General features: G+C 41.5%; 1 protein-coding gene across 2 annotated transcripts in view; it reads right to left on the bottom strand.

Moving 5' to 3' along the window:
* LOC139471781 (transmembrane protein 26-like) overlaps positions 1–23537 on the bottom strand; it is a 51994-nt gene extending 28457 nt beyond the window's left edge. Inside the window, exon 1 of one of the 2 annotated variants that reach the window (XM_071254273.1) lies at positions 23247–23537. The gene's annotated coding sequence lies outside the window, so the exon portion shown is untranslated. Of the gene's footprint in view, positions 1–23241 lie in introns of both variants that reach the window. The other variant, XM_071254272.1, reaches the window with a different exon arrangement.
* Between the last annotated feature and the right edge of the window lie 4178 nt (positions 23538–27715).

The raw sequence follows: 27715 nt of genomic DNA on the forward strand, positions 1-27715 counted from the left end.
TAGCTGTTCACAGAAAATGTGCTAAATGTGAGTCGCTGTTTGCTCCAAGTGTTGCTCCTTGTCAGAAAGGTTTAAATGTGTGTTACTTTAGTCAATCAGTGTGAACTGGGTACTTAGCCACACGTTGGGGCGCATTTCCGGGAGGCAGATAGCAACGACAGTCAGTTATGTGATGATGTATCATTTAAAACATTAAATAAAACTCTTCAAAAAGACATTCGTACTCTTAAATTGTTGAACCATACCATTCATTGCTGGATTGAATTTACATAGTTGTGTCATGGCGCATGATGTGTTTAACGTTTGTACACAGGTCCTTCTGAGTGTGTTATTAACAAAGGATATGTGCACCGCCTCTGTGGTCTCGTGGTTAAGTGTCCGCCCAGAGAGCGGAATTTCGGGGGTCGATCCCCGGCCGCGTCATACCAAAGAAGTTTAAAGATGGTACTTGTTGTTACCCTGTCTGGCGCTTGGTATTAAGAGGCTAAAACAAGGACTGGTCGGCTCGGAGTCAGTATACTGTGTCTGGGTGGGGTATTCATGTTAAAACTGCGGCATGGTATCTCAGTGGGCTAGCACTATAAATCGGCATCAGTCCTGACTTATACAATCAGCCACACACACACACACACACACACACACACACACACGCACATACATGCATGCACAATAATGGAACGTTCGACATTCCATCCATTAAACATTTGCTACATTATGACGTAATTAATCAACAGAAAATAAACAATCATGAGAAATTGATAGAATCATATAATAGAACAGCCAAAGCTTTCTCCCGCTTTAATTAAACCATCCCTGTTATCTATTTACTGCAACATGCAGCATTACAATTTAATTCCCTGTATCTTAAATAGCTGCCGGATTTCTGTTTAGGAATAAGGCTCATTATGTTAACTAGCCACATATCTGGAGGCTTGCTTTAGCGTCGAGCATGCACTCTTGAAAGTCTCGGGTTATTGCGCGTAAGGCGGAAATTTCAACTGGAACTTGTCCAACATGGAGTGTAAAACACGCGAAGGTCAAACTGACACTGTCTGGCACCATAAACTGGAACTAATCTCCGGACGGTGCCACTACGGCCTCGTAACAAGAGATTGATCACCTAGACATGTGGGTCGATAGTGTAGAAGAGACTAAGCCTCTAACCAGTTACCCAATAAGAAGGTACAACGGTTCATGTAGACGAGAGTTCATTGATACTGGAAAAGAGAGTTATTCTCCATGTCATTCATAACATTATGAGAACGAATCTTACCGCACACCTAATTATAGTGCAGATGTCTTGTTCATGCATGCCTTGGTCCTAAACGGTAAGAACACCACAGATAGGCATTTAAAGCAGACGACCGAAAACAGTTAGTTAGTTATTCCCCCTATCTATTTCATTCGGAAAATATCGTGAATATCCGGAGAATGGCGTCTTACATAATTAATTCGAGATACTACATTGCGGTTGGTATGTTGCAAATGTATACCAACAGTTCGCCAATTCGAGTGGGGAACATAAGAAATGGAACTAACACACTAGCAGGTACATTGAAGATAATCAGATTCCGACATTTATTTGTAAATTAAGATACATAGCATATGCCCACTGAATCTGGGATGTCGGTTTTTATGGAATGGGTCAAAATTTCAGTTTTGAGATTAGATTAATTATTCGGCTGATTAACTTGATCCGTGTGCGCTCGTAACACATGGAATAGATCAGCGTTGTTATCTGATTGATATAACCTTTCAATCAACTTCAGGATTCGATGGCTTAGGAATTAAGCTTTAATGATTAGGAACTTTACAGCTTCTGAAAGCCTCATTCCATTCATCTTCAAATTTAGCGAAATGGTGGGGTTTGATCCAGTCAGAAAAGAAAAGAATTACTTCTACAAAGGATCAAAACGGTTGGAAGCAATTGGTGAACGTATTAACACGTCACGCAGAAAATCCGGGTTCGATTCCCATAAAACCATTATCAGTGCCCCCAGCTGTGATACGGCCGCAATACTGATGAAAGCGGCGTAAAACCTTTCACTCACTCCACAAGGGTTTTCGTTACAGTTATCTTAATAGGATGTATGATGGCATAAATAGCTGCTAGGACATACTTATGTGGTTTCGTGGAACCATGCCCCAGACAATTCCTCATCCTTCAAACCCCGTCCCTCACATTCTTCGTTCCACACATTCAAGTGAAGCCATAAATCAAAACCACAGGTTTAAAAATAAAGGCATGTGGCATGTCGACAGCATATGCCACCTAGAAACTGCAATGTACTGTTCACACCCAGAAACGATATGGTACAGACACAAGAGCAATAAATACCGTGCAGAGTAATACAAAACGACGCCAGAATGATATATGAGTAGCCTGGTCAATAAAATGAGGCAAACGATGCAAGGGAGGTTGGCACGCAACCCTACATCATCAGATGATCGGGGTACAATGGGTAACATGAAGAACACGGGTAATTTAAACACGTTTTAGAATATATGAAACGTCAATTCTAATCCATCAAAGTTGGCGTGATGTACGTAATTGTGAAGTTTATTTCGACTGATAACAAGAATATGATTGGAGCATCCCGCCCACTATTGGAGGAGTGATGGAGTGGTGTCGAGGATCTGATGACCTACTTGGGTCGTCTTGTTTAAATCGCCCTACTTCAACCAACACTCGTGTAAGTTACGTTGGCAAAGTTGTCTCGCGTAAGACGCACTTCACGAGGCACATGACTACATCGTCCTATGCTGCAGCTCAATCTAGTCTACACTCAGGCAGTCCGACACCACTATCAAGGAATATGACGTCAATGGTTGGGTAGTGAGATAATGCGGGTTGACGCCGAATAGAATGGACTTCGCACATTGCATCCACTACAGGAATCGAACCCGCCTGAGACGTGACGAGTGGAAACTTTTACCAATATCCTGCGCTACAGCCTCCATTTATATTTAGTCTCGGCTCATATTTTTAGACGTGTACATGGATGAGGCGTTTCATGCGAAAATAAAAGGGCATGAAAATCAGGTTCTTTACATGGAGTAACCTGTTGACATATGTTGTTAACTTTGTTGGGTGCGTTTGGTATACGTTTTGTTTGCAATCATTTGGTGATTTAATAAAAGAGCCCAACCACAGCTTCGATAAAAGAACTTGACATCAAGGAGCCAAATAAACAGTCGGCGGACGTAGTGGGTGCAAGGAATTTTGATGCAGAATATTTTTATCGGTCAATGCTTCAAAAAATACAATTGTTTTCTCTGAAAGAAGTAGCATAACAACCTATTTTTGACTTACTACACATTTCTGTCAAGACAATCAGCTTAAATTATTTCCAATATTATCAGGAAAATATTATTTAAACAACTTTCCCCTACAGGTCTCAGTGTGTCAAATACTCGGTCCGAGTCAACGGGTATATTTTTCCCGATGTTTGTGTGAATTCTGATTGTGCTTCGATATGAATTACTTATATTGTCAGTTGTGATGGGAGATGTCAGACAAGTGGGTGATTAGGCAAGATATATACACCTGAGACTCCACTAATCATATATTACATATTTGAACATTGCTAAGTTTAACAAAACCAAGCTTGTATCTTAGTGCAAAAACACATAAGACCGCCTCCATGGTCTAGTAGTAGAGCGTCCGTGGTTCAATCCCATACAAAATACGTTAAAAAAAAAAATGGTCTTCTGGTTACCCTGCCTGGCGCTCGGCATTAAGGGGCTAAAACAAGGACTTGTCAGCTCGGAGTATACTGTGTCTGAGTAAGGTATTCAAGATAAACCGCGGCATTGTATCTCAGTGTGCTAGCAGTATAAAATTAGTCCGGACTAGTACAAGGAGCCACAAACACACGCCCATGCACGTCGCCATATAAGTGCAATAATCTTGAACGCGGCGGTAAACCCCATTTCACCTCACCTCACCAAATACATAACGAGTATGGAAACTGCTCCGTCAAGAGGAACAAACACTTAAAGGCTATTAGTTCTAATTAGTCTTCTGATCCACTTGTATTCTGATCATACGGCACAGCATCTATTGATGAGGATACATCCCCCGCATGCGATCCGGCAACATTCTCCAATCAAGACAAAAACTTTGTCTTGTACTCCCTCAGACTGAACTAAACAGGTGAAAGTTTATTTAATCAGCAATATGTTTGTGATCTCGGGAATCCTAGACAAAATAAAACCTTGTTTTCATAAGAAACTGCAGAATCCCCCGAGATGTACAGATTGGTAGCTCGGCGGAGATGTATCTCACCAAGTGCTGTCTGAAAGAGGCTTGATGACCAGGTGTTTATCTCCAGCTGATAGACAGGTATTCAATACATTTCCTCACATTTCATATTAGAATTTTGAAAATGTGACCCACCTTAAGTCTAAAAGTGATGTAATCAGATAATTAATGATTACAACGGCGTTAACCAAGTCCAAAATATACTGCTCTGGCGGGAGGTAAAGAACAACCCCTGCATGGCAAACCGGATCGTGTTATTCTGCATGCTGCGTAAACCGGATCGTGTTATTCTGCATGCTGCGTAAACCGGATCGTGTTATTCTGCATGCTACGTAAACCGGATCGTGTTATTCTGCATGCTGCGTAAACCGGATCGTGTTATTCTGCATGCTGCGTAAACCGGATCGTGTTATTCTGCATGCTACGTAAACCGGAACGTGTTATTCTGCATGCTACGTAAACCGGATCGTGTTATTCTGCATGCTACGTAAACCGGAACGTGTTATTCTGCATGCTACGTAAACCGGATCGTGTTATTCTGCATGCTACGTAAACCGGATCGTGTTATTCTGCATGCTACGTAAACCGGAACGTGTTATTCTGCATGCTACGTAAACCGGATCGTGTTATTCTGCATGCTACGTAAACCGGATCGTGTTATTCTGCATGCTGCGTAAACCGGATCGTGTTATTCTGCATGCTGCGTAAACCGGATCGTGTTATTCTGCATGCTGCGTAAGAGTATGCTACATCTTGGGTGGGGACCCCCTGCGGTGGAAGACAGAGACAAATCGTGACCAAAATAATTATGCTTCGAGGACAGGCTGATAAAACAAATTAATTTTCTGCGACAATGAAAACAGTAAATTGCTGCAAGTTATTCTTTTCATGAAATATTAAGTCTCATAGTTTTTATATTTAAAAAAAAAATGTTTCTGCAGATGTAGATGAAAATTTCTCCAATTTCCATACAGAATCCCATCCCCCCACCCCCAATACCAATTCAAATGGTCGGTCCCTAAGGCATCAATACGATATTCAAAGGGACACGTATGTTCAGTGTCTCTGAAGTTGTTACAGTGTATATCACTTTCTGTTAACGATTTTAGTCTTAATTCTATGTTTTCGTTAAACTGGTTTTAAGAAATGACTTAGAAGTCTCAAAGTAGTGCTACATATTTTACCAACATGCCATACCTCGGGGTGAGAGTGCGATTAACAAACCAAATTACTTTGATTATTATTATTATTATTAAACCCCTTTCTTTTATAAACACGCCAAGAATTCCGAGTTCGAGCATCACGCTCGTTCTACGTCAAGAATATGAGAAGATTCTTAAATATTTCAACAACAAAAAGTTCTTTACAATTGTTTTTATTCACATGTATGTTTGTATTTTGATACAGACGAGATACGCTTGGTGAAGTTTTGTACCTAGTCTATCAAAAAGACCCTGAAATAAGTATATATTCAATACAATGCAAATCCTAATTGTGGGCAAGTCTAGATTACTGCAGTTTCTGAAAGTGAAGAGAGTCGCTGGGCTCCATTTAACTATATTATATTAAGATAATTTGAGAACTGTTTTTTTCTGTAAAATATGTTCATTTCTGAGACAAGATGTTAGTCTACGTTGTTCCCTATGGTATAAAAAAGTTATTCCAGACGCTTGCATACCCTTGCAACAACCTTATGTTCACACTGAAAAAATTAATTCTTTCAGAATAAAAGTATTGCTATAAAAATATAAACATCAATATTTTCGTGAAACTCAGCTATACAGTATCTTATGCGTGTTGACAGTACAAAATTGAATTCCAATTCGTATGATGAAAGCAATCAGCGTCTTTTTACAAGAAAATTAATTGAAATCGCATGGAGACCATCTGTCTTAGAGGAAGCGTTTGTCGACGACGTCAGATAGCTTAGGGACGCACAGTTGCAGGAAGTAGTTGCGACAGTACGCAAGATAACATCAAATAAACCTATGCAATAAATATCAATTCATGTTAACCTTGGTGTGGGGATAGACATGCGTCTTGTGCGTTCATTAAGTACACTCAACAGTGCATTCAAATGTTATGTTGGTGGATGGCAAAGCAATTACAGTCTCAAAAATGTAATATTTATGAATTTAGGGAATTTTCTCATGTAAAAGATGCCATTTGATATACGGCTGGACTGGACTACAGCTAAGGCGAAGAGGGGTTTAAAGACGTGTCCTAGATTAGTGCAATTATATAGTGACGTGTGTGTGTGTGTGGATGCTTGTGTGGGTGTGGATGCTTGTGTGTGTCTGTGGATGCTTGTGTGTGTGTGGATGCTTGTGTGTGTGTGTGGAAGCTTGTGTGTGTGTGTGTCGATGCTTGTGTGTGTGTGTGGAAGCTTGTGTGTGTGTGTGTCGATGCTTGTGTGTGTGTGTGGATGCTTGAGTGTGTGTGTGTGTGGATGCTTGTGTGTGTGTGGATGCTTGTGTGGGTGTGGGTGTGGATGCTTGTGTGTGTGTGTGTGTGAATGCTTCTGTATGTGTTTGTGTGTGGATGCTTGTGTGTGTGTGTGTGGATGCTTGTGTGTGTGTGGGTGTGTGGATGCTTGCGTGTGTGTGTGTGTGGATGCTTGCGTGTGTGTGTGTGTGTGTGGATGCGTGTGTGTGTGTGTGGGGGGATGCTTGTGTGTGTGTGGATGCTTGCGTGTGTGTGTGTGTGTGGATGCGTGTGTGTGTGTGTGTGTGTGTGTGTGGATGCTTGTGTGTGTGGATGCTTGTATTAGCCTGAACTGATGTCGCTTTTATAGTGATAGCACACTGAGATACCATGCCGCATGGATAACCTGACTCCAAGCCGACCAGTCCGTGTTTAATTCCAGGTAGGGCAACAACAAGTACCATCTTTTAACGTCTTTTGGTATGACGCGGCCGGGGCTCGAACCCCCAACCTTCCGCTCTCTTGGCAGACGCTCCACCACTAGACCACGGAGGCGGTCGGACTGGGAATACACGAACAAGGAAGTATATTCGGTATGACATCCTGTAAGCAGCTCGTGGTGACAACAGAAGTATATGTAGTTACCGTACATTTGGAAACTACCTTTTATCAATTCTTTATTGTTAGCTTGGAAAAGACATGTACCGCACTATGTCGTCACATGCAGGAGTGTCACTTTTCTGAACACCACTGAAAATCCGGAGTAGAACAGGTCTTCAGCAACCCGTGCTTGTTGTACGACTTACGGGATCCGGTGGTCGGGCTCGCTGACTTGGTTTGATGCAGGCCATCTTATCCCAATTTCGTGGATCGATGCTCATGATGTCAGTCACTGGATTGTCTTATCCAGACTCGAATATTTACAGACCGCCATCATATAGCTGCAATATTGTTGAATACGGTTTTAAACAACAAACAAACAAAACAAAACAAACATTTCTGAAACGTGAACTGCCCCTGGGTCTAGTGGTTAGAGCGGAATGTCGGTGGTTCGACCCCCGGCTGCGTCTAACCAAAAGACGTCTGAGTGGGGTATTCATGTTACACCTTGGCAATGTATAGCTGTGGGTCAGCACTATAAACCGACATAAGTCCGGACTTGTACAAAAAACTACATGCATACATCCATGCACGTCGATATATAAATTCAATAATTTTGAACGCAATGTTCAACTTCATTTCGCTTTACGTCACCTGACAAATGACAACAATGTTTTATTGTGAAAATCAGAAATATCAATACGAAACATGCAAATAGTGTGTGCACTCTCAGGCGTTTCGTTTTGTGTGTTTGCTGTTTGTTGTTTTGTTTGTTGTTTAAAATCGTACTCAACAATATTGCATTTATATGACGGCGAAGCAGGGAGTTCTCATCTCAATGCTTGTAGTTCTCTTGTTGCACGCAACAGGTACATATGTTGTCGTAGAGGGTTCACTAGTTTACACAATAGGTTCACGTGTTGGTACAATGTTTCAAACGCCGCAGTATTTTTTTCTCGTGTTGACGCAACAGTTCCTCAAGTAAAGGCAAGCAATAGGTTTTCTTGTCGACGGTCCTCGAGTTGACGAACGCAACAAGTTCTCGTGTTGACGCATCAGGTCCTCGAGTTCAAACACGCTACAGGTCCTCAAGTTGAAACACGCAACAGGTCCTCAAGTTGAAACACGCATCAGGTCCTCGAGTTGAAACACGCATCAGGTCCTCGAGTTGAAACATACAACAGGTCCTCGAGTTGAAACACGCATCAGGTCCTCGAGTTGAAACATGCATCAGGTCCTCGAGTTGAAACACGCAAGAGGTCCTCGAGTTGAAACATACAACAGGTCCTCGAGTTGAAACACGCATCAGGTCCTCGAGTTGAAACACGCAACAGGTCCTCGAGTTGACGCACGCAACAAGTCCTCTAGTTGAAACACGTAGCAAGTCCTCGAGTTGACGCATCAGATCCTCGAGTTGAAACACGCAACAGGTCCTCGAGTTGAAACATACAACAGGTCCTCGAGTTGACGCACTCAACAGGTCCTCGAGTTGACGCACGCAACAAGTCCTCTAGTTGAAACACGTAGCAAGTCCTCGAGTTGACGCATCAGATCCTCGAGTTGACGCACGCAACAGGTCCTCGAGTTGACGCACGCAACAGGTCCTCGAGTTGAAACACGCAACAGGTCCTCGAGTTGACGCACGCAACAGGTTCTCGTTTTGACGCATCAGGTCCTCGAGTTGAAACACGCAACAGGTTCACTTGATGACGCATCAGGTCCTCAAGTTGAGGCATGCAAAAGGTTCTCTTGTTGGCGGATAGGGCTCTAGATTTGACGTACACAACAGGTTCGATTCTTGATGCATCAGGCTCTCGAGTTGACGCACGCAACAGATTCGTTTTTTGACGCCTCAGGTCATCGAGTTGACATACGACAGAGGTTCTCGTATTGGCGTATCAAGCTATCGAGTTGACACACGCAAAGGTTATCTTGTTGACGCCTCAGGTCCTGGAGTTGACGCACGCAACTGTCTACAAACATGTACATCTAAAACAGATATCACTTGAGATGTTTTCCCGTCGTCAGAATATGTTTTGTTTGGCAAAGATAATAAACGCATTTTCGTGGATGAAATAACCATAAATATTTACTTCTAGGAAGAAAAACATTAAACTGCCCTTTTCTTTCCCCGTTCGGAAAATAATCCCAAATGTTAGTACACCGACGAAAATATTATTGCTAATACACACCCAGATATGATGGATGATTGTGCATAACGAGGACGCTATACCCCAAAGACGGGGGGATGGGCCATTATCTGGGATGATTCCGTAATTGCTTGTAGAAGACGTTCTGGCATTTCGTCCAGTCATCATGCTCATTGCTCATCTAATTAAAGAGGCAGGGCATAATTGGAAGGATTCGTCTAGAAACAACTCCTCGTGAGCTCTCTGCCTGCATAAGCGTAATTTATAACACAAGGATGGCGAGCACGGACGGTTCAAACTGTATCAGGGGGGTGATTATCTGAATACATACGATGCATATTTAAGATGATTTTTCACGTTAAGATCCAATATAATCGTTTCTTAGACCAGCATCATGTGCAGTAAAAATGCATTGCACATATTGACATATTCAGGCTTTGCTGAACATATTAAAGCCTATTTAAGTGTTTTTGCGCAGGTATTTTATATTCCTATCGTTGTATGTATAAAACTTTGAAAACACCGGGGCAATGCAATGTGACGATGGATAATGGACATTTGTAGAAAAGATGTTTCCATATTATTGGATTATTTCATTTGAATTCATTGTATTGTACTGTCGAGATGTCATCACACAGCTGTGATTTCGCCTTTAACATTTACTCTTGTACAATATTTCTTGCTTTGATGTAAGCTTCTAAATGACTCAGCCATAGCTTCAGCAACGGCAACTAATTTTAATTTTAATTAACAGTGCCGTAGCCAGAGCAACAAAGCCAAATGTACTTCCTTATCTCTTCAGACGCGAATTAACACTTTACTGACCCTGCATTCCCTACAGATAACGAATCAACCACCTTCTGCTAATAAAGTGTACCCGTAAATATCCCCCGACTGTTGGCTCTTAGTTCCGCCTCCCTGGTGCTTAGTCCGTGTTTCCCCACTGTTGGCTCTTAGTTCCGCCTCCCTGGTGCTTAGTCCGTGTTTCCCCACTGTTGGCTCTTAGTTCCGCCTCCCTGGTGCTTAGTCCGTGTTTCCCCACTGTTGGCTCTTAGTTCCGCCTCCCTGGTGCTTACTCCGTATTTTCCCCACTTTTGGCTCTTAGTTCCGCCTCCCTGGTGCTTAGTCCGTGTTTCCCCACTGTTGGCTCTTAGTTCCGCCTCCCTGGTGCTTAGTCCGTGTTTCCCACAGCTGACGCAATAGATGATACCTGTGGAATCGTACTGCACCAAACACACTTGAGGTTACTGTTCCTCCCTTGTGAAAAGAATGATGCAACTGAACAAATTATTTAATTATTTCATGAGCGTTTTATTATCAGTTACTTGCTTAGCGGATACACCGTTAACAAAGGTGGGATTACATGACATATTTTAGAACCGTCTTAATTTCTCCTCACATCTGTTCATTAATCTCAGACATGGGAAGAAAATCAAGTTCGTTGTGGGAAGAGAAATATCTTTGTTCGCTTGTTCCCTTTAATTATATCACCAATTCAAAGAGGTGTGGGGAGGTGAAAAGGAGTTTAACGTTGCGTTCAAGATTGTTGCACTTATATAGCGCCACGTGTGTGTGTCAGCGTGCCTGCTAGTTCGAACTGACGCTGGTTTGAACAGTATTCCAGTTATATCACGCAGTCAGCTTAATGTGGGAGGAAAGCCAGAAAGAGCGGGTCTTAGACGTGAACCCCACGAACGTGTGTATGGTGCTGACAAACCTAGAATCATAAACGGGGTGAACCGGGATTCGAACCAACAATCATAAGTTTCTAGCGTGCCCAATGGAGGCAACTCCACAACACGTTGCGGTGCCTTAGACAACTGGGCCACCCGTGCCGACCGTACGACAGAACGATCACCAAGCCAGGCGTTTATCCTTTACCCGAGCCTTTGACAGTAACTTCAACAAAACCTCAAATTATGTTTTGTGGTTGAATATATATTATTTATCCAAATATTGTACATACATCTGCTTAATCTTGCAGAGATCTTCATCATACCCACACAGACATAAGGCGGACAGCTGTTGGCGAGGAAATATTTTGGTTCTCGTTTCCGCCTGTGTTATTTTCAACCCCAAACTTCCGGTCTTTCCTCTGGAACTCTAACAACTTACAATGGTATGGTTATATTGACATGACTATCGACACCATATTCCAAAAAGAAAAAGAAACTAGATGTAAATCCCGAGAAAACACAGTGTTAATGCGGCCTGACACTACTTCTTGTTTTAAAGCAGAATAGGTTCAAAAGACCTTTCAAAACACAAAAAAAACAATTGTTGGTCAAGTCACATGCTTTTATATGAAATAGCAACAAAACCATAAATATATATTGATTACAATGTACACGATGTTATTTTATATAATACATGGAAAAAGATTAAAGACCACCTGACCTCAAGAGATTGCACTCGCCTCACCTACTCGTGTGTCCAGACCTCTGCAGGTCCACTGGGAATGAGGCTAATACATTAGGAGTGTCTGTAGGTTCCGCTGTGCAACACTGCATGTTTTAACAAGGAAGTAGTAACACTGAACCTGGCTTGCTCGTTATCTTCTGATTTCTATCTTGCCACCATCAGGTTTTCGGGGATAGGAACATCTTCATGCACGCCTAAAATGTTTTAATTCCACTTTGGTTTTCTAATCAGTTTAATGTATTGTAAAGCCATTGCTTGTTGTGTGGATGATATATCCACGCGACGCAAGACGGGGCCAATGGAGCTGTCAGCAGGATAACATCAACATTTATCAGATCAGGTAATGCGTTTCAGATACACAGCATGTGTAGCACAGAGGTGTTGTACGCTATACACTTTGTACCTGAGATCACCTATTGTAAAGTATATTAGAGTCACGAATTGTGAAAAATAAAATCTGCGTCATTTTTTCATACTTTGGGAACGGTTGAAATTACGAGGTCTAACAGGTTCTCTTTATAACGAAACTGACAACGTGTCTGTAAAGGGACTGCACCTACATAATGTCCAATAAAGATTCACGTGAATGAGGTTGCACCAAGCCACACCAACAGGAATGAAGATTATGCTTCCTGGTAGCTGGGTTATATCATCGATAACGATACTCTGTTGATGCGGGGAACAATGCAGACCCCAACAGAGGGAATCTAAAGGCTACCCCCATCATTATCGGGAGTATTATATTGATTAGAGGGTGGTTATTGTTTCTATAAACAAACGAAAAATATTGATGCCCTAAGGATTGTATGCGACGCACAAATGTTGAGATTGTGCGCAGAAATAAAAAACTAGTATACTGCGTCCCGAGGGAAGCAGATTAATATCCATTGTACCTTCAGCGCACCAAGAGCAGTTATGGGTGTCTGATCACTGTCCACTTGATCATTGATTCAATCCAGGCTCTAACGTAATTATGAAACACAATCTCATTAAAATCAGACATCTCGACATCTAATTTGATGTCCTCAGATCTTTGTTTAGCGGTAGCGAGAAATGAGATCTGATTCTAATGAGATTGTTATGAAACACTACACCATTTCATTTCTTTACAAGACCCTGATGTTGCCAACCTTGACCCTCAAAATTAATTATTTGGGGTCCACTGGACCCCCACGTTCGTACGTCAAGGTGAAACCTTTATAAACCAATATAATTCGAACATACAGTTGACAGGCATAAACAGTGTATCTGTCGTTTTGATCATTAGCACCAAATCTACTAAATCGCCATTTTGATGCATCGTGAGAGGTGAATCATTTAGAATGGGATAAACGATACAGACACGCAATACATCAATGCATCATATCTCCACTGGGATATCACAGTCGATGAATCGTTACATCCATGCCCTGGTCCCTTTGCCCTCCAAACCCCCACAATACTATTGCTGATGCTAATACTTGTAATAATCTGCTTGCTTCCTGTCTTCACCTCAAAATGGCATACAGCTCCAACCGAACTTCAGCGGTACGGCCACACGCTTTGCCGTGACTATCGGAATCCAATAAAACAGAAAAAATTAAATGCCTCAATTCCTTCTGGCCTTAAAGCGAAATAGATTACATGTCCTTTCAGAACATGAACACAATCTGTTTGTTCAGGTCATCTGCATTCATTTTATATAAATTATTAATACAAAACCAAAGTATATCTTAAATACAGTGGACATGAATTGCCAATTGCAACGACATTATTCAGCATAAACATGGATAGTTTAATAACACGTTTGGCAAATCTCTGAACGTTTCGTGATTTAGAAATGAACGAAGGTGAATCAACCGTTCTATGGAAGTTAGACAGCAAACGGTCGATGGGGTAGCCTAGTCGTTAAAGCGTTCGCTCTTTACGCTGAAGACCCGGGTTCGATTCCTCACATGGGTACAATGTGCTGGAATATTGCTAAAAGTGGCTTAAAACCATACTCACTCACTCACTCGACAGCAAACAATGTACTTGATTACATGAACTGAAGAATGTTTTAAGTAAAGACTTATAATGCAGAGACATACTCTATTTGTTTCAAAATTTAGCACGAACAACTAACACAAACAAATTATTTTCTCTGACCTTTTTATGCTATACTTTCCAGCACGATAAACATGGCGAATTCTCAAGTGAATCAAAAGCGAACAAAGAAACATCTCGCGTGCTCTTCCAATTTACAAATATATATACCAGACGGCCTGCAGTCATGAAAGCGAAACACCACATAGATAGGCCCGTCAAGTTATATTACATGGCGGTTGTATGACGTACAATCCTGAAAACACAACAGTGCGTGGGTTGATCCATTTCAGTATAGGTTATACAAACACCGTCAGTGTCAATGTGTCAATGAATACAATAAGGCATCACTGCTGTTTTCTAACAATCATCATATAATAATGAAATGAAACGTGGACGACAAACTTGTGTTACAGAAACAGTGACGTCCTCGAAGGCTTCTGAGTCATTTATATGTAGAAGGGGTCCTCGTTGTCAAACCATTAGGAATATAAACTGTTACAGCTTTGTGTTTTCATCCAAACTTGCACTTAACTTCCATGGGAGAGTTGGTCATAGAACAGCTTCTGGTTTTTCTCAAGGAGTGAAACATTGCCTGATAATGACGGTGGCGCCAATGAGAGTGTTCACTGTTAGAAACGAAGACGCAAACGCTTGCAGAACTCAAAGCCCCAACACCTGTCTTTAAATTAGAATATCATCCTTAATAATGCAACCAATTTAAAACCTGTGTCAAAGATAGCCGAAACATATCTGATCTACTACAAGTGCCTCCTCGCCATGCTATACTTATATAAAGTCACCGGGTACATCCTCTAAACTAATCCTTCGTTATAGCAATACACTATTCTTAATACATATCTGATCTACTACAAGTGCCTCCTCGCCATGCTATACTTATATAAAGTCACCGGGTACATCCTCTAAACTAATCCTTCGTTATAGCAATACACTATTCTTAATACCCATCAGCATGGTATCACTGACTGCGGCGGGTCTACGGTTCAATGGGGGGGGGGTCGCCCCACTGATGCTGTCGGTGGGCGTCACGAAGTTTAATGTGAGTTTAGTTGATCTTGGTATTTACTGCTATGGAATGGAAAAGATTGAAAGGCAGGAACGTGACATCACGAAATCAGCATATATCTGAGTACGAGATGTCACGTCCTGGTGAGATTTAATATAACTTTATGGCGACAGTAAATGTCAGTTTATCGGGAATGTTTCCTACTTTATCAACAGGTTATAGGCAATTTGTGGAGAATATATTCATTTAGGGATTTGCTGACTCGGCACGTGGCAATAACGCTGAAATATATTCTTCATACGAGGTTAATAGTCGGCAATTATTCAAAATGTTTGGAGTGCAATACCGGTTATACAATACAAAGTACAAACTGTTTTTGTCAGTTGTATAACGCTGAGTATATCAGTTTAACTTTTGATACATCAACTGCAAAAAGGAAAATGCCAATCGTGACATAAAATACCATGATCTTTATCTGCATGTTTTAATTTCCCGGGAGTATTGACGTCAATTTGTTTTCCAGGTATCAGCATAATTTATCACTAACGCAACGATGTTCTTAATCAATCCGGGTACCTGTTTGGCCCAATGATTAATGCCACTGCAAAGCCCTAACCGTGGATAAAAATCCTAGATTCGCAACGAGTTTGGTCCTGAGCACGCACACAATCATTGATGTAAACTGAAACAATTCATGGTCATTATTATTTCAACACCTATTATTTTCAAACTGATAGACCGATCTCTAAACACAAACAAACAAACCCCAACTGATATTAGAAAACATAAGCCCCGAGCCCCGGGCATGTGAGTTCTGACAAGAGAATGACCGGACGAGCTGACAGTCCGATCAAATTCAGACAGCCAGTACAAGAAGCCATGCAGTAAGAGAGTTTGTAGTCCGCTGTTTGCGGGGAATTCAGATTTAAATACTAGCTGTATCTGCGGACTCAGAACCTTTGCTCACCACTTTCCATCTCCATCGCTGCACAGTGGGCGTAATTACAAGAGAAGCTTCATGTTTCTAAGCCGACCATTAAACAACTGTGATGAAAGAAGGCCCAGAAGAACACGAGAGGAACAGGACGAGCTATAACGTTGTGTTTACATCTGACAGAGAACACTGTGTCTGCTGCACTTTTCAAATACTCTCGAGACATGGTTAGGAGCTATTTCTTTCAGAAACCTATTTTGCATTATGCTCGTGAGCAGTAAACTTGTTGGTTGTAGGTGTTCGCTGTTATGAGGAAACGAAAAGCTTTATATGTATTTTACTATTCTCAAGTGAGTATCGAGTTTCAGCTGGCGGGACTAAAGTCGAGGTGCATGGCAAGATTGACAGCACTTATGGAACAGACATATTCGAAAGTGCTTTAAGCTCTCAAGAGTGATTTTTTCAATCAGCATTCCTTCAGAGCTCTGTGGATCCAGTGAAAACATGGATTATGGAAAGTATGATTTAGGGGCGGTGGGGTGGCCAGGTGGGTACGCGTTCGCTCGTCACGCCGAGGGTTGGGTTCGATATCTTAAACTCATTTTTGGTGTCGCCCGACACGACCTCGCTGAAATATTGTTGAAAGCGGCGTTGAACCAAACTCACTCACTCACTCAAACTTAGCTCGACATACCAGAACATAGAGATACATTCATACTGGCTATAAGCCAAATGTATCATATAGATCACTGGAATCATCTCACCATTCGCATTGAGCCGGACATAGAATAAAATGTAAAAATGTCAAAAATAACATTAATTGATAAATAGTATTGCCTTTTAGTATCAATTTCATGGTTATAAGTTCTAAAACAGGATGTGCTCATCTTTAATGTGAAACTTTGAAATTTGTTCTTATAGTTTAGAAAAAAAGGCCATTCCACCCGTATGGCACGTTTAATGGTGAGCATATGCCAGAAGACGACCATCCTTAAGATCGAGAAGATAATTCAGAAATACAAAGAATAACTCTCGATTTACGTCTTGTTATAAAGAATGCTCGAGGGCGGTGGTTTGCACGTGCTTCCGCTCTGTATAAATCACACCTAGTTTATCACCAACTTATCAGAAGCCGTTAAGTAACATGATACAATTATTACACCCTAGCTCCTAATTTATTAGTCTTCCAGGATTGCTATTTCGGATCGTGGGTTAAATATAATGGTTCACTGACAGATATCTTCATCGAGTGGAACTCCCTCTTTCACGCACGGCAATGACTTACTTTTTGTCGGCATTTGAAATGGGATTATGGTGGCGATATTTGTCCTTTGTGAGGGCTACTCATTGCTGACGTATCAAGTATGCTACGTATCTCTTGCTAAACACTTCGTCTACGTGAATGTTCGTTTGTTTTTCTGTTTCAGATATTATTTAGCAATATTCTAGCTATATGACGGCTGCCTGTAAACAGTCGAATTTGAACCAGACAATCCAGTGATTGAAAAAATGAGCTCAACATTCCAAGTCGTCGGGTACAATGACACACAATCAACCAAGTGTGACCACCCGATCCATAAAGTCGCCCCATGGGCCTTACTCTACCTCGGATTCTCCACGGGGGTCTAGGTGAATACGTCATTGTCATTTACTTCGTATGAAAGGCCCAGTTGTCTAAGCCGCCGCAAATATATGTGCAAAGTTGCGTCCCTTGTGGACGCCAGGAACTTATGACCGTGGGTACGAATCCCAGTTCGTCCCGATTATGTTGCTAGGTTTGTCAGCATCATAACCGTGCTCATGGGTTTCACCAAAGTTGAGTAATGCCGAGTTTATAGTGCACTGAGATAACATACCGCAATTTTACATGAATACTTCACTCAGACCAGTCCTTGTTTTATCTTCTTTGTGCCGAGCTCCAGGCAGGGTAACAACAAGTGCCATCTTTAAACGTATTTTGGTATGACGCGGCCCGGGATCGAACCCGCGACCTTCCGCTCTCGGGGCAGAGGCTCTAGACACTAGGCCATAGGCGGCCTCGTGGATGTACATGTGGAATTCTGATTTAACAGTTAAATAAGAGGAATGATAAAGGTATGTAACCTGCTTTCTCGTCAGTTGACAGGGAAGAACGTATGATGGTACCGACCCACCAGATGCCAAGTTGGGGTGACGTATGACGAGAACAATTGGTAAAACAGGTCAAAAGAAACAGAATGGCGCAAGGACTCATACACTTCAGCTGTGCCTCTTTCAAACACTATTCATGATGAAAAGTAATGTACAACGGAATAAATGAAACCGAATGGAATTTTCTGGGGTGAATAATCCAACGATAATTATCACAGTGAGTAAATAATCGGGTTAGACAGAGTAGGTACTACATGCTGGAGGTACTAGGCTCACACATTGTAACCAACAAATCCTCATTACAAGTAGAGAGTGTTTGGATTCACACACTGTAACCAACAGATCCTCATTACAAGTAGAGAGTGTTTGGATTCATACACTGTAACCAACAGATCCTCATTACAAGTAGAGAGTGTTTGGGTTCACACACTGTAACCAACAGATCCTCATTACAAGCAGAGAGTGTTTGGGTTCACACACTGTAACCAACAGATCCTCATTACAAGCAGAGAGTGTTTGGGTTCACACATTGTAACCAACAGATCCTCATTACAAGCAGAGAGTGTTTGGGTTCACACACTGTAACCAACAGATCCTCATTACAAGCAGAGAGTGTTTGGGTTCACACATTGTAACCAACAGATCCTCATTACAAGCAGAGAGTGTTTGGGTTCACACACTGTAACCAACAGATCCTCATTACAAGCAGAGAGTGTTTGGGTTCACACATTGTAACCAACAGATCCTCATTACAAGCAGAGAGTGTTTGGGTTCACACATTGTAACCAACAGATCCTCATTACAAGCAGAGAGTGTTTGGGTTCACACACTGTAACCAACAGATCCTCATTACAAGCAGAGAGTGTTTTGGTTAACACACTGTAACCAGCAGATCCTCATTACAAGCAGAGAGTATTTGGGTTAACACACTGTAACCAACAGATCCTCATTACAAGCAGAGAGTGTTTGGGTTAACACACTGTAACCAACAGATCCTCATTACAAGCAGAGAGTGTTTGGGTTAACACACTGTAACCAACAGATCCTCATTACAAGCAGAGAGTGTTTGGATTAACACATTGTAACCAGCAGATCCTCATTACAAGCAGAGAGTGTTTGGATTAACACACTGTAACCAGCAGATCCCCATTACAAGCAGAGAGTGTTTGGATTAACACACTGTAACCAACAGATCCTCATTACAAGCAGAGAGTGTTTGGGTTAACACACTGTAACCAACAGATCCTCACTACAAGCAGAGAGTGTCTGGGTTAACACACTGTAACCAGCAGATCCTCATTACAAGCAGAGAGTGTTTGGGTTATAACACCGTAACCAAGAGATCCTCATTACAAGCAGAGAGTGTTTGGGTTAAAACACTGTAACCAACAGATCCTCATTACAAGCAGAGAGTGTTTGGGTTAACACACTGTAACCAGCAGATCCTCACTACAAGCAGAGAGTGTTTGGGTTAACACACTTTAACCAACAGATCCTCATTACAAGCAGAGAGTGTTTGGGTTAACACACTGTAACCAACAGATCCTCATTACAAGCAGAGAGTGTTTGGGTTAACACACTGTAACCAACAGATCCTCATTACAAGCAGAGAGTGTTTGGATTAACACACTGTAACCAGCAGATCCTCATTACAAGCAGAGAGTGTTTGGATTAACACACTGTAACCAACAGATCCTCATTACAAGCAGAGAGTGTTTGGGTTAACACACTGTAACCAACAGATCATCATTACAAGCAGAGAGTGTTTGGATTAACACACTGTAACCAGCAGATCCCCATTACAAGCAGAGAGTGTTTGAGTTAACACACTGTAACCAACAGATCCTCATTACAAGCAGAGAGTGTTTGGGTTAACACACTGTAACCAACAGATCATCATTACAAGCAGAGAGTGTTTGGATTAACACACTGTAACCAGCAGATCCCCATTACAAGCAGAGAGTGTTTGAGTTAACACACTGTAACCAACAGATCCTCATTACAAGCAGAGAGTGTTTGGGTTAACACACTGTAACCAGCAGATCCTCATTACAAGCAAAGAGTGTTTGGATTAACACACTGTAACCAACAGATCCTCATTACAAGCAGAGAGTGCTTGGATTAACACACTGTAACCAGCAGATCCTCATTACAAGCAGAGAGTGCTTGGATTAACACACTGTAACCAACAGATCCTCATTACAAGCAGAGAGTGTTTGGGTTAACACACTGTAACCAGCAGATCCTCATTACAAGCAAAGAGTGTTTGGATTAACACACTGTAACCAACAGATCCTCATTACAAGCAGAGAGTGCTTGGATTAACACACTGTAACCAGCAGATCCTCATTACAAGCAAAGAGTGTTTGGATTAACACACTGTAACCAACAGATCCTCATTACAAGCAGAGAGTGCTTGGATTAACACACTGTAACCAACAGATCCTCATTGCCAGAGAATAACCAGTCTGGGATATTTGTTCCCGACATGGGTACAATGTGTGATGCCCATTTCTGGTGTCCCCCCGCCGTGATATTGCTGGAATATTGCTAAAAGCGGCGTAAAACCATACTCACTCACTCACTCACTGGGATATTTGCCTAATCAGATATCTGCCGTAAACGGCAAACAGCTGATGTCAAATGTATAAATGGATCCAGGACAATCAGTGATGACATGGTCCTCTGGTATCGAGTGAAGAGGTCAGTGTACATGCCAGTGAATGGGGTGTAAAAGCTCCGTCCGTGTCAAAGTATCAAGCGACGTACCACAGTTGAGAAATTCCTCTAAATAATTCTGGGCTTATTCAGTCCAAAACGAACAACGCACACACTTCTCATTCGGTGTTCACTTACAAATCTTCCTGAAATTGTGAATAATTGGCCGACTATGTAACTTACCATTATAATTATTTTCTGTTGCCATAGTCTTTAGAATAATTCCACAAATTGTAAGTAATGAACCTTGTTACGCTTTTGTCACTGGAGTCCAACTGACAATATGTGCGCTTAAGGACAATTTATACATTTATGTCTTCCTTGTCCATTCACCTGCAAGGAAGATACGATATATCCTTTACTTTAAATTTTCCTGTAAAATATTTAATTATCATTGTTGGTCATGCACATCATTAAATACACAGTAATGAATCGCCCTAGGAGCAGAGCCTGTACCAGCAATCATTGGACACAAATAGGAAGGTTGGAAGGGTCATTCAATTAATCGTCCAAGAGTCTTGCTGCTGGTTTGGTTTCTCTGATGAGAATCTTGAAGCAATCAGTGCTTTAGTAAAGCGCTTCTAAGAACGCAGCATCGTGCCATTTGTATACATAATACTTTATATGACACTCTGAAAACTCCACTGAATAAAATCGGTACACCATTTCATAGCAATTACAAGAACACTGTTGGTATGTGTATAAAACACCATTTCCGAATACTTGAGTCAGCAGCCTCAGTGGAACCTAACAGTGCGTGGAGGATTCAAATCACATTCCATTAACGGGAAAGGGATGGCCGTCGAAAAACAACCACTTAATTTGATGGTAAAAGTATAATATAATAACACAGTGATTGCTGAAATACAAAGTAACTTGGACCAGAAAGGAAGTGTCGGCGTTACCTGTCTCACTGGAGGAAGTTCACGCATAACCTCGGTATCTGATAATATCATCAATATGTCGCATGACCAATACCATTTCATTAGCAGAAATATAAAAAATATTACTTCCTTTCGTTTTTCACGCATCACCTGGGACACGTTGCTGGGGTGACTCAATTACCTATTTGTATATCCGGTTGCTATGGTAATTATCACACCGAGGTAAGTGACTCAGTTCTTGCGTTACACCACCCACTGGTGAGAACCTGATGATAGAATGGTCTTAAAATGATGTTCTCTTGTCATACATGGATATCTTCAATTTACCTTGACGCGAGTGATTATCTTTTTTTAGTGAAATTTCTGTTCTTGTTTCGTTTAGAGTTTAACAGCACTCAACAACATTCCAGCTTATATATGTAACTAATCGAGTCGGGACAAGATAATCCGATGATTGACATCATGACATCCATTTACGCAATTGGGATACGATGACATGCATCAACCATGTCAGTGAGCCTGACCACCCGATCCTGTTAGTCGCCTTTCACGACAAGCATGGGTTGCAGAAGATCTATTCTAACCCGGAGCTTAACGACGTTTCTCTATAATGAATAATGATATGCTATGCGATACCACATTATGATGGATGGATGTGATTGACTTCACGCCGCCGTGAGCAGTATTTCAGTTAAAACTACATCAGACTGGGGACAGTAACAGACTTTTACCATTGTGGTGAATATCACGAGCACGGGTATAGTGCTAACACATCATGGATTATAATCGTGCGAAAATGGGATTCAAACTCACGACCAGTGGATCCTTGCTGGCAAACAGACTCAAACCGCAGGAAATAAGATCTAAGAGGTGTTTTAAAAACAATCAAATAATGTTGCAACACGCCAGCTGGCTGAGAATAAGACCTGTTGACCAGATTGATAGTTGTTGTTATTATTGTGCAGAAACATGCTTTTAGATAGTTTACTTCATTTAAGTTAATTCAGACTGATTAAACATGTTTAGAACTAGATATAAATGTATGCTTTTACAGATATGTCAATTTACGTGGATTTCCCAGGTTGTCGTTGTACAAAGCGATCGTCGTGCTCAGGTGATCGTAACTCCCATACCTTACCATGGACTTACGGCAGTCGTAGCGCTGAGGTTGTTTTGTACAACGGCACCCTGGTATATGCTTAAGCCAGACTTAAATATACATCAAGATATATATCCTGCCAGAATTAGCAAAATTGAAAGATTAAATCAGTACCTTCACATATACCCATGTGTTATGTACATTGTACATGCTAAACGAGGAAAAGTGTCCACAATATACAATATACATTAAAGATTAGCCTGACCACACCCTTTTCATTCTTAATACAAATATTGCAAGAAACATTAGCACGTTTGTTTTGTATCATATCTTTTGAAAATTAATGTACATGAACCAGAATGTATAAAATGCGTGGACTAGCGCGATTAGTGTATCAGTTGATAACTAAAATGAATGCATTATAACTATGGCTGAATATCATTCTATGTGTGGTCAGGCTAATCATTCTATGATATTCAGGGTATTCTTCAAGAAAAACGTAAACATTTAAGACAGCGCAACCTACCTTACATTGCCATCCAAACGGTATCCGTCTTCAACGTACCATTCCAAGCTCTCGGTTCGTAACTTAATCCCGTCTCATCCTCCCCATCACATCTTAATTCAGAAATCCGGTGCGACGAGGAATTAGAAACTTTCGAGGCACCAAGGTAACAACAGTCAACATTTAAGTATTCATAAACTATGGGGGCGCGAGTCCGCGAAACTTGTGACGTCAGATTGAAGCAAACCACGTTTCCAAGGTGTTTGCAATCACGTGATTATTGTCCCACGCTATGGAATCTGTCCGAAGTGAATTAAGGATTGATTGAGCAGCACGCGGTAAAATGATATGGGAGTGTCGATTCCTGGAGATCTCTGTGGAAAATGTCTGTGGAATGGGTTTTCAGGTAATGTGCACGGTGAAGCTGGAGAAAGAGGCCACTCTATCAATCCACTGCCGTCAGTGTGCGCTTATTCTGTGATCTGGAAAATAATGTTCACGTTCAGATTAGATTTGGATCATGTTCAACAAAGGACATTACAATATAACCGCCAAAACATTAAATAACACAGCAACGAGGTGTTATCGTTATAAAGAATTACAACTTTCATTTTTCGTATTTCGTACAAGTGCAAAGAAATGCAATACAAAGAGGCACTACATGTAGGTTTGGGACAATTTGCAATATCCAAATGAGACTCAATTCCCTCAGATACAACTGTATGTGTATACTAACCCATGTTTCTCTGATGTCCAGCCATCTAGATATTAATGGTCGGAAATAAAAGCGATAACCCTTTCCATATTCACAAGAAATCTCTGATATTCTGTGATGACGAGGAGGGGATGACCTAGCTTCTGTCAGTGATGTACGTGGTATGTTTATCAGTTATGCAAACTAGTTTCCTGCGTTATGAAACAGGAAAAATGTGGCTCTCCTCCTTAAAATGACCCGCCGTGATATTTCTGACTCACAGTTCAAATTCTTTTCCTTTCCATAATCATAAGAAATATCTTCTAAAAGCAGAGTCCGTTGTACGATTCCAACTTTATCATGAGCATGTGTTTATGAAGCACTATCACATAGTGATGATACTAGGTGTTTTGCAAAAAGCCATATACAGTATCTCTTTTACTCACAAAGACTAGGACGTCCACACCTAAACTACAAATCTCTCGAAGAGTCACAACCTCCTTTAAGTCTTACACAATTACAAATATAACTTTGATATTTATCAAATTATTACTTTTTTAAATAACTGTCTTAATTTATCAATATATAAAGCACGAGATAATATTGATATATCCATATCGTAGGCAGTACTTAAGACTTAAATCCGACACAAAACGTACAAGTTCATCAGCTACTCTTGTCGGTAACATCGGCTCAGGGCGCGTGTCCTATATCTGTACCATCTTTTACATAAACCATCCGCTGTCATGGTGGAGCCTTTTTCGGATCATCATAATCGATAACTTATTTTCCGCTGTAATTCAGTTTTCAAATTCTGCACTACGATTACAAACAGGACGTATACAAGTAGGGCATGAGCGCGTCGTCTTCCTTGAACATCATTTTCTCACAAGCAGTAGAGACCCGTGAAGATCCGGGGTAGAATAGGCCTTCAACGACCTGTGCTTGCGATAAAAGGCGACAATGATTGTCGGAAGAGGCGACTAACGGGATCGGGTGGTCAGGCTCGCTGACTTGCTTGATGCATGTCATCGCATCCCAATTGCGTGGATCGATGCTCATGATGCCAATCGCTGGATTGTCTGGTCAAGAATCGATTATTTACAGACCGCCGTCATATAGCTGAAATATCGCCGAGTGCAGCGTTAAACAACAAACAAACAAACAAACACAAGCAGTTGAAGGTTTCTATTTTGATTCATTGTGAAACACATGAACCTTTAAATTCATATATCTGGCAATGTTAACAACAGCAGGATTGAGACTCAGCAGTTATATTTCGGTAAGAATTAAGTGCTAAAAGAAACACATTTGAATTTTTGTTGTTGGTCTGAATTCTCTTGTCGATTAGACCACGTTTTCAGGAAACGAATGATTTTCTACTTAACGTTTTTATCCATTAACCACGATAATTCAAGAGCTTGGTGAACATATCTAAGTTATCTGCCAAGTTTACTACTGAAGTGGTATGTGGGCATGTTTCAACACCCTTTTTTGCGATAGGATAACATACGCAATAAAGATGACTTTATCATGTAGTTACGTAATCCATGTGACAGAAAATCTCTTTTTTTAATGAGGTATCTCTCAAAGTTTCAGCACTAAAGATTCACGTAGATTAAAGCCAATAAGCAAATATGCCAAACGTATATCAACATCATTGCGCCATATAGATCACTTGAATGTCAACATAATAGCTTTAGTGTTGGTTGTTGCTTGATAACAACATGGTGATCATAGAAGCAGGTAGTGAGTGCGCGGTCGTGGGAACTAGCCCGATGTTGGGAACTAAAGCAGCAATGCTCATTTATTCTCTAGTTACTCGATGGTCGTGTGTGTCAAGTGTGTTAACAGCGAATTGGTTCACGTGAAGGACATCGGTAGGAGTATTGTGATATTTGTTTTGTATAACGGAGTGCTTCAACGGTTGATAACGCCCTTTCGTTAAAGTATTATTGAGAGCCCTTGGAAGAAGTAGGGTGTATTTACATGCTTGAGCAGAGTATCCTTCGTAACCCTGTGCATGTATGCAGTAGAGAGTGATATTTGTACTCATACTATTGTTTCTATCTTAAAGAAAGTCTGTCCGAAATTAAATTAGTTTCACATTTTCTTTTATACATAGAATATTTCCATGTGACATGTTCCGTACCACAAAACGATCTTAGCGCTACGGCTATCGTGAGCCAATGCTCAAGTACGGCAATGACTATAACCTTAGCGATAAAGGTACCGCTGTACAAAGTAACCTTAGCGCTACGACTGTCGCACGTCTATGTTAAGGATGGGAGCTACGATCACCTTAGCGCTACGGGTACCGTTGTACAAATCAACCTTAGAGCTACAACTGTCGCACGTCTATGTTAAGGATGGGAGTGACGATCACCTAAGCGCTAAGGGTATCGTTGTACAAATCAACCTTAGAGCTACAACTGTCGTACGTGTATGTTAAGGTATGGGAGTTACGATCACCTAAGCGCTCTAATCACTCTGTACATCTTCACCAAGGTCGCTTTGTGGCCCTGGGTGTCGTTGTACAAAACAACCTTAGCGCTACGAGTGTCGTAAGTCTATGTTAAGGTATGGGAGTTACGATCACCTTAAAGTTAAGATCGCTTTGTACAACGGCACCCTAGTCTTTAACGAAATATATAATCAGAGAATGTTTCTGGAAATCTGGGCCATGCAAGTCCTTAGTGCTATCTGCCTGGGTTTAAGGGGGTAAACGGTCTGAACCGCTTTGGGCTCTCCTCCGATATTGACTGATAAGCTTTGGCGCAAGGAGAGTGTCGTAGTCTGAATGTTGAAGGGTTCCCTTGTCACGGGGAACACATTTCGATTCCTAACATTTCTATCTTCTTTTCATTGACTTCCATAGATAATTATGGTCCATGGAGTGAGTGAGATCTGTTTAGCGAGTGGTTACTATCCCAGGACTTCATGCACTCAGTAATTATTACAGCTATATGACGACGATCTGTAAATAATCGAGTCGAGTCTTGACCAGACAATCCAGTGATTGACAACATGAGCATCAATCCACGCACTTGGGATACGATGACATGCATTTACCAAGTCAGCGAACCTGACCATCCGATCCCGTTAGTCGCTTCTTACGGCAAGCATAGCCGCCTTTTACGGCAAGCATAGGTATTAACTTTATGTTATCTATCGGTCGTACGTTCATGGAACACAGTCCAAGGCGCCGCAATTGGCTGTGCAGAGGTGCGTTTCTTGGGCCAGCTAGACACCTCATTTGTTCGCCCCGATTATGTTTCTATGTTTGTCAGCACCATGCCCATGCTCGTCGGTTACACTGAAGTGGTAAACGTCCGAGACCTGCATCACTTCGGGCTTTCCTCCCATACTAAGCTGACACGCCGTGATGTGACCCGTGAAGATTCCGGGGTAGAATAGGTCTTCAGCGACCTGTGCTTGCCGTAAAAGGTGACTATGCTTGTCGTTAAAGGCGACTAACGGGATCGGGTGGTCAGGCTCGCTGACTTGGTTGATGCATGTCATCGATCCCAATGGCGTGGATCCATGCTCATGACATTAATCACTTGATTGTCTCGTCCAGACTCGATTATTTACAGACCGCTGTCATATAGCTGATATATTGCTGAGTGCGGGGTTAAACAACAAACCAACCAACCAACAACTGGAATACTGTTAAAACGGCGTTAAACTGAAGTCACTCACACACTCGTGCACCTTCACATCGCTACATGCATGTGGTTAAGTACAGTTTGGTAACTCGTTTGCGGTTTCAAATGACTTCGTTCTAAATCCCACACCTCA

Source organism: Haliotis cracherodii, unplaced genomic scaffold (genome assembly GCF_022045235.1).
Source record: "Haliotis cracherodii isolate W230 unplaced genomic scaffold, xgHalCrac1.p SCAF_23, whole genome shotgun sequence".
Taxonomy (NCBI): Eukaryota; Metazoa; Mollusca; class Gastropoda; order Lepetellida; family Haliotidae; genus Haliotis; species Haliotis cracherodii.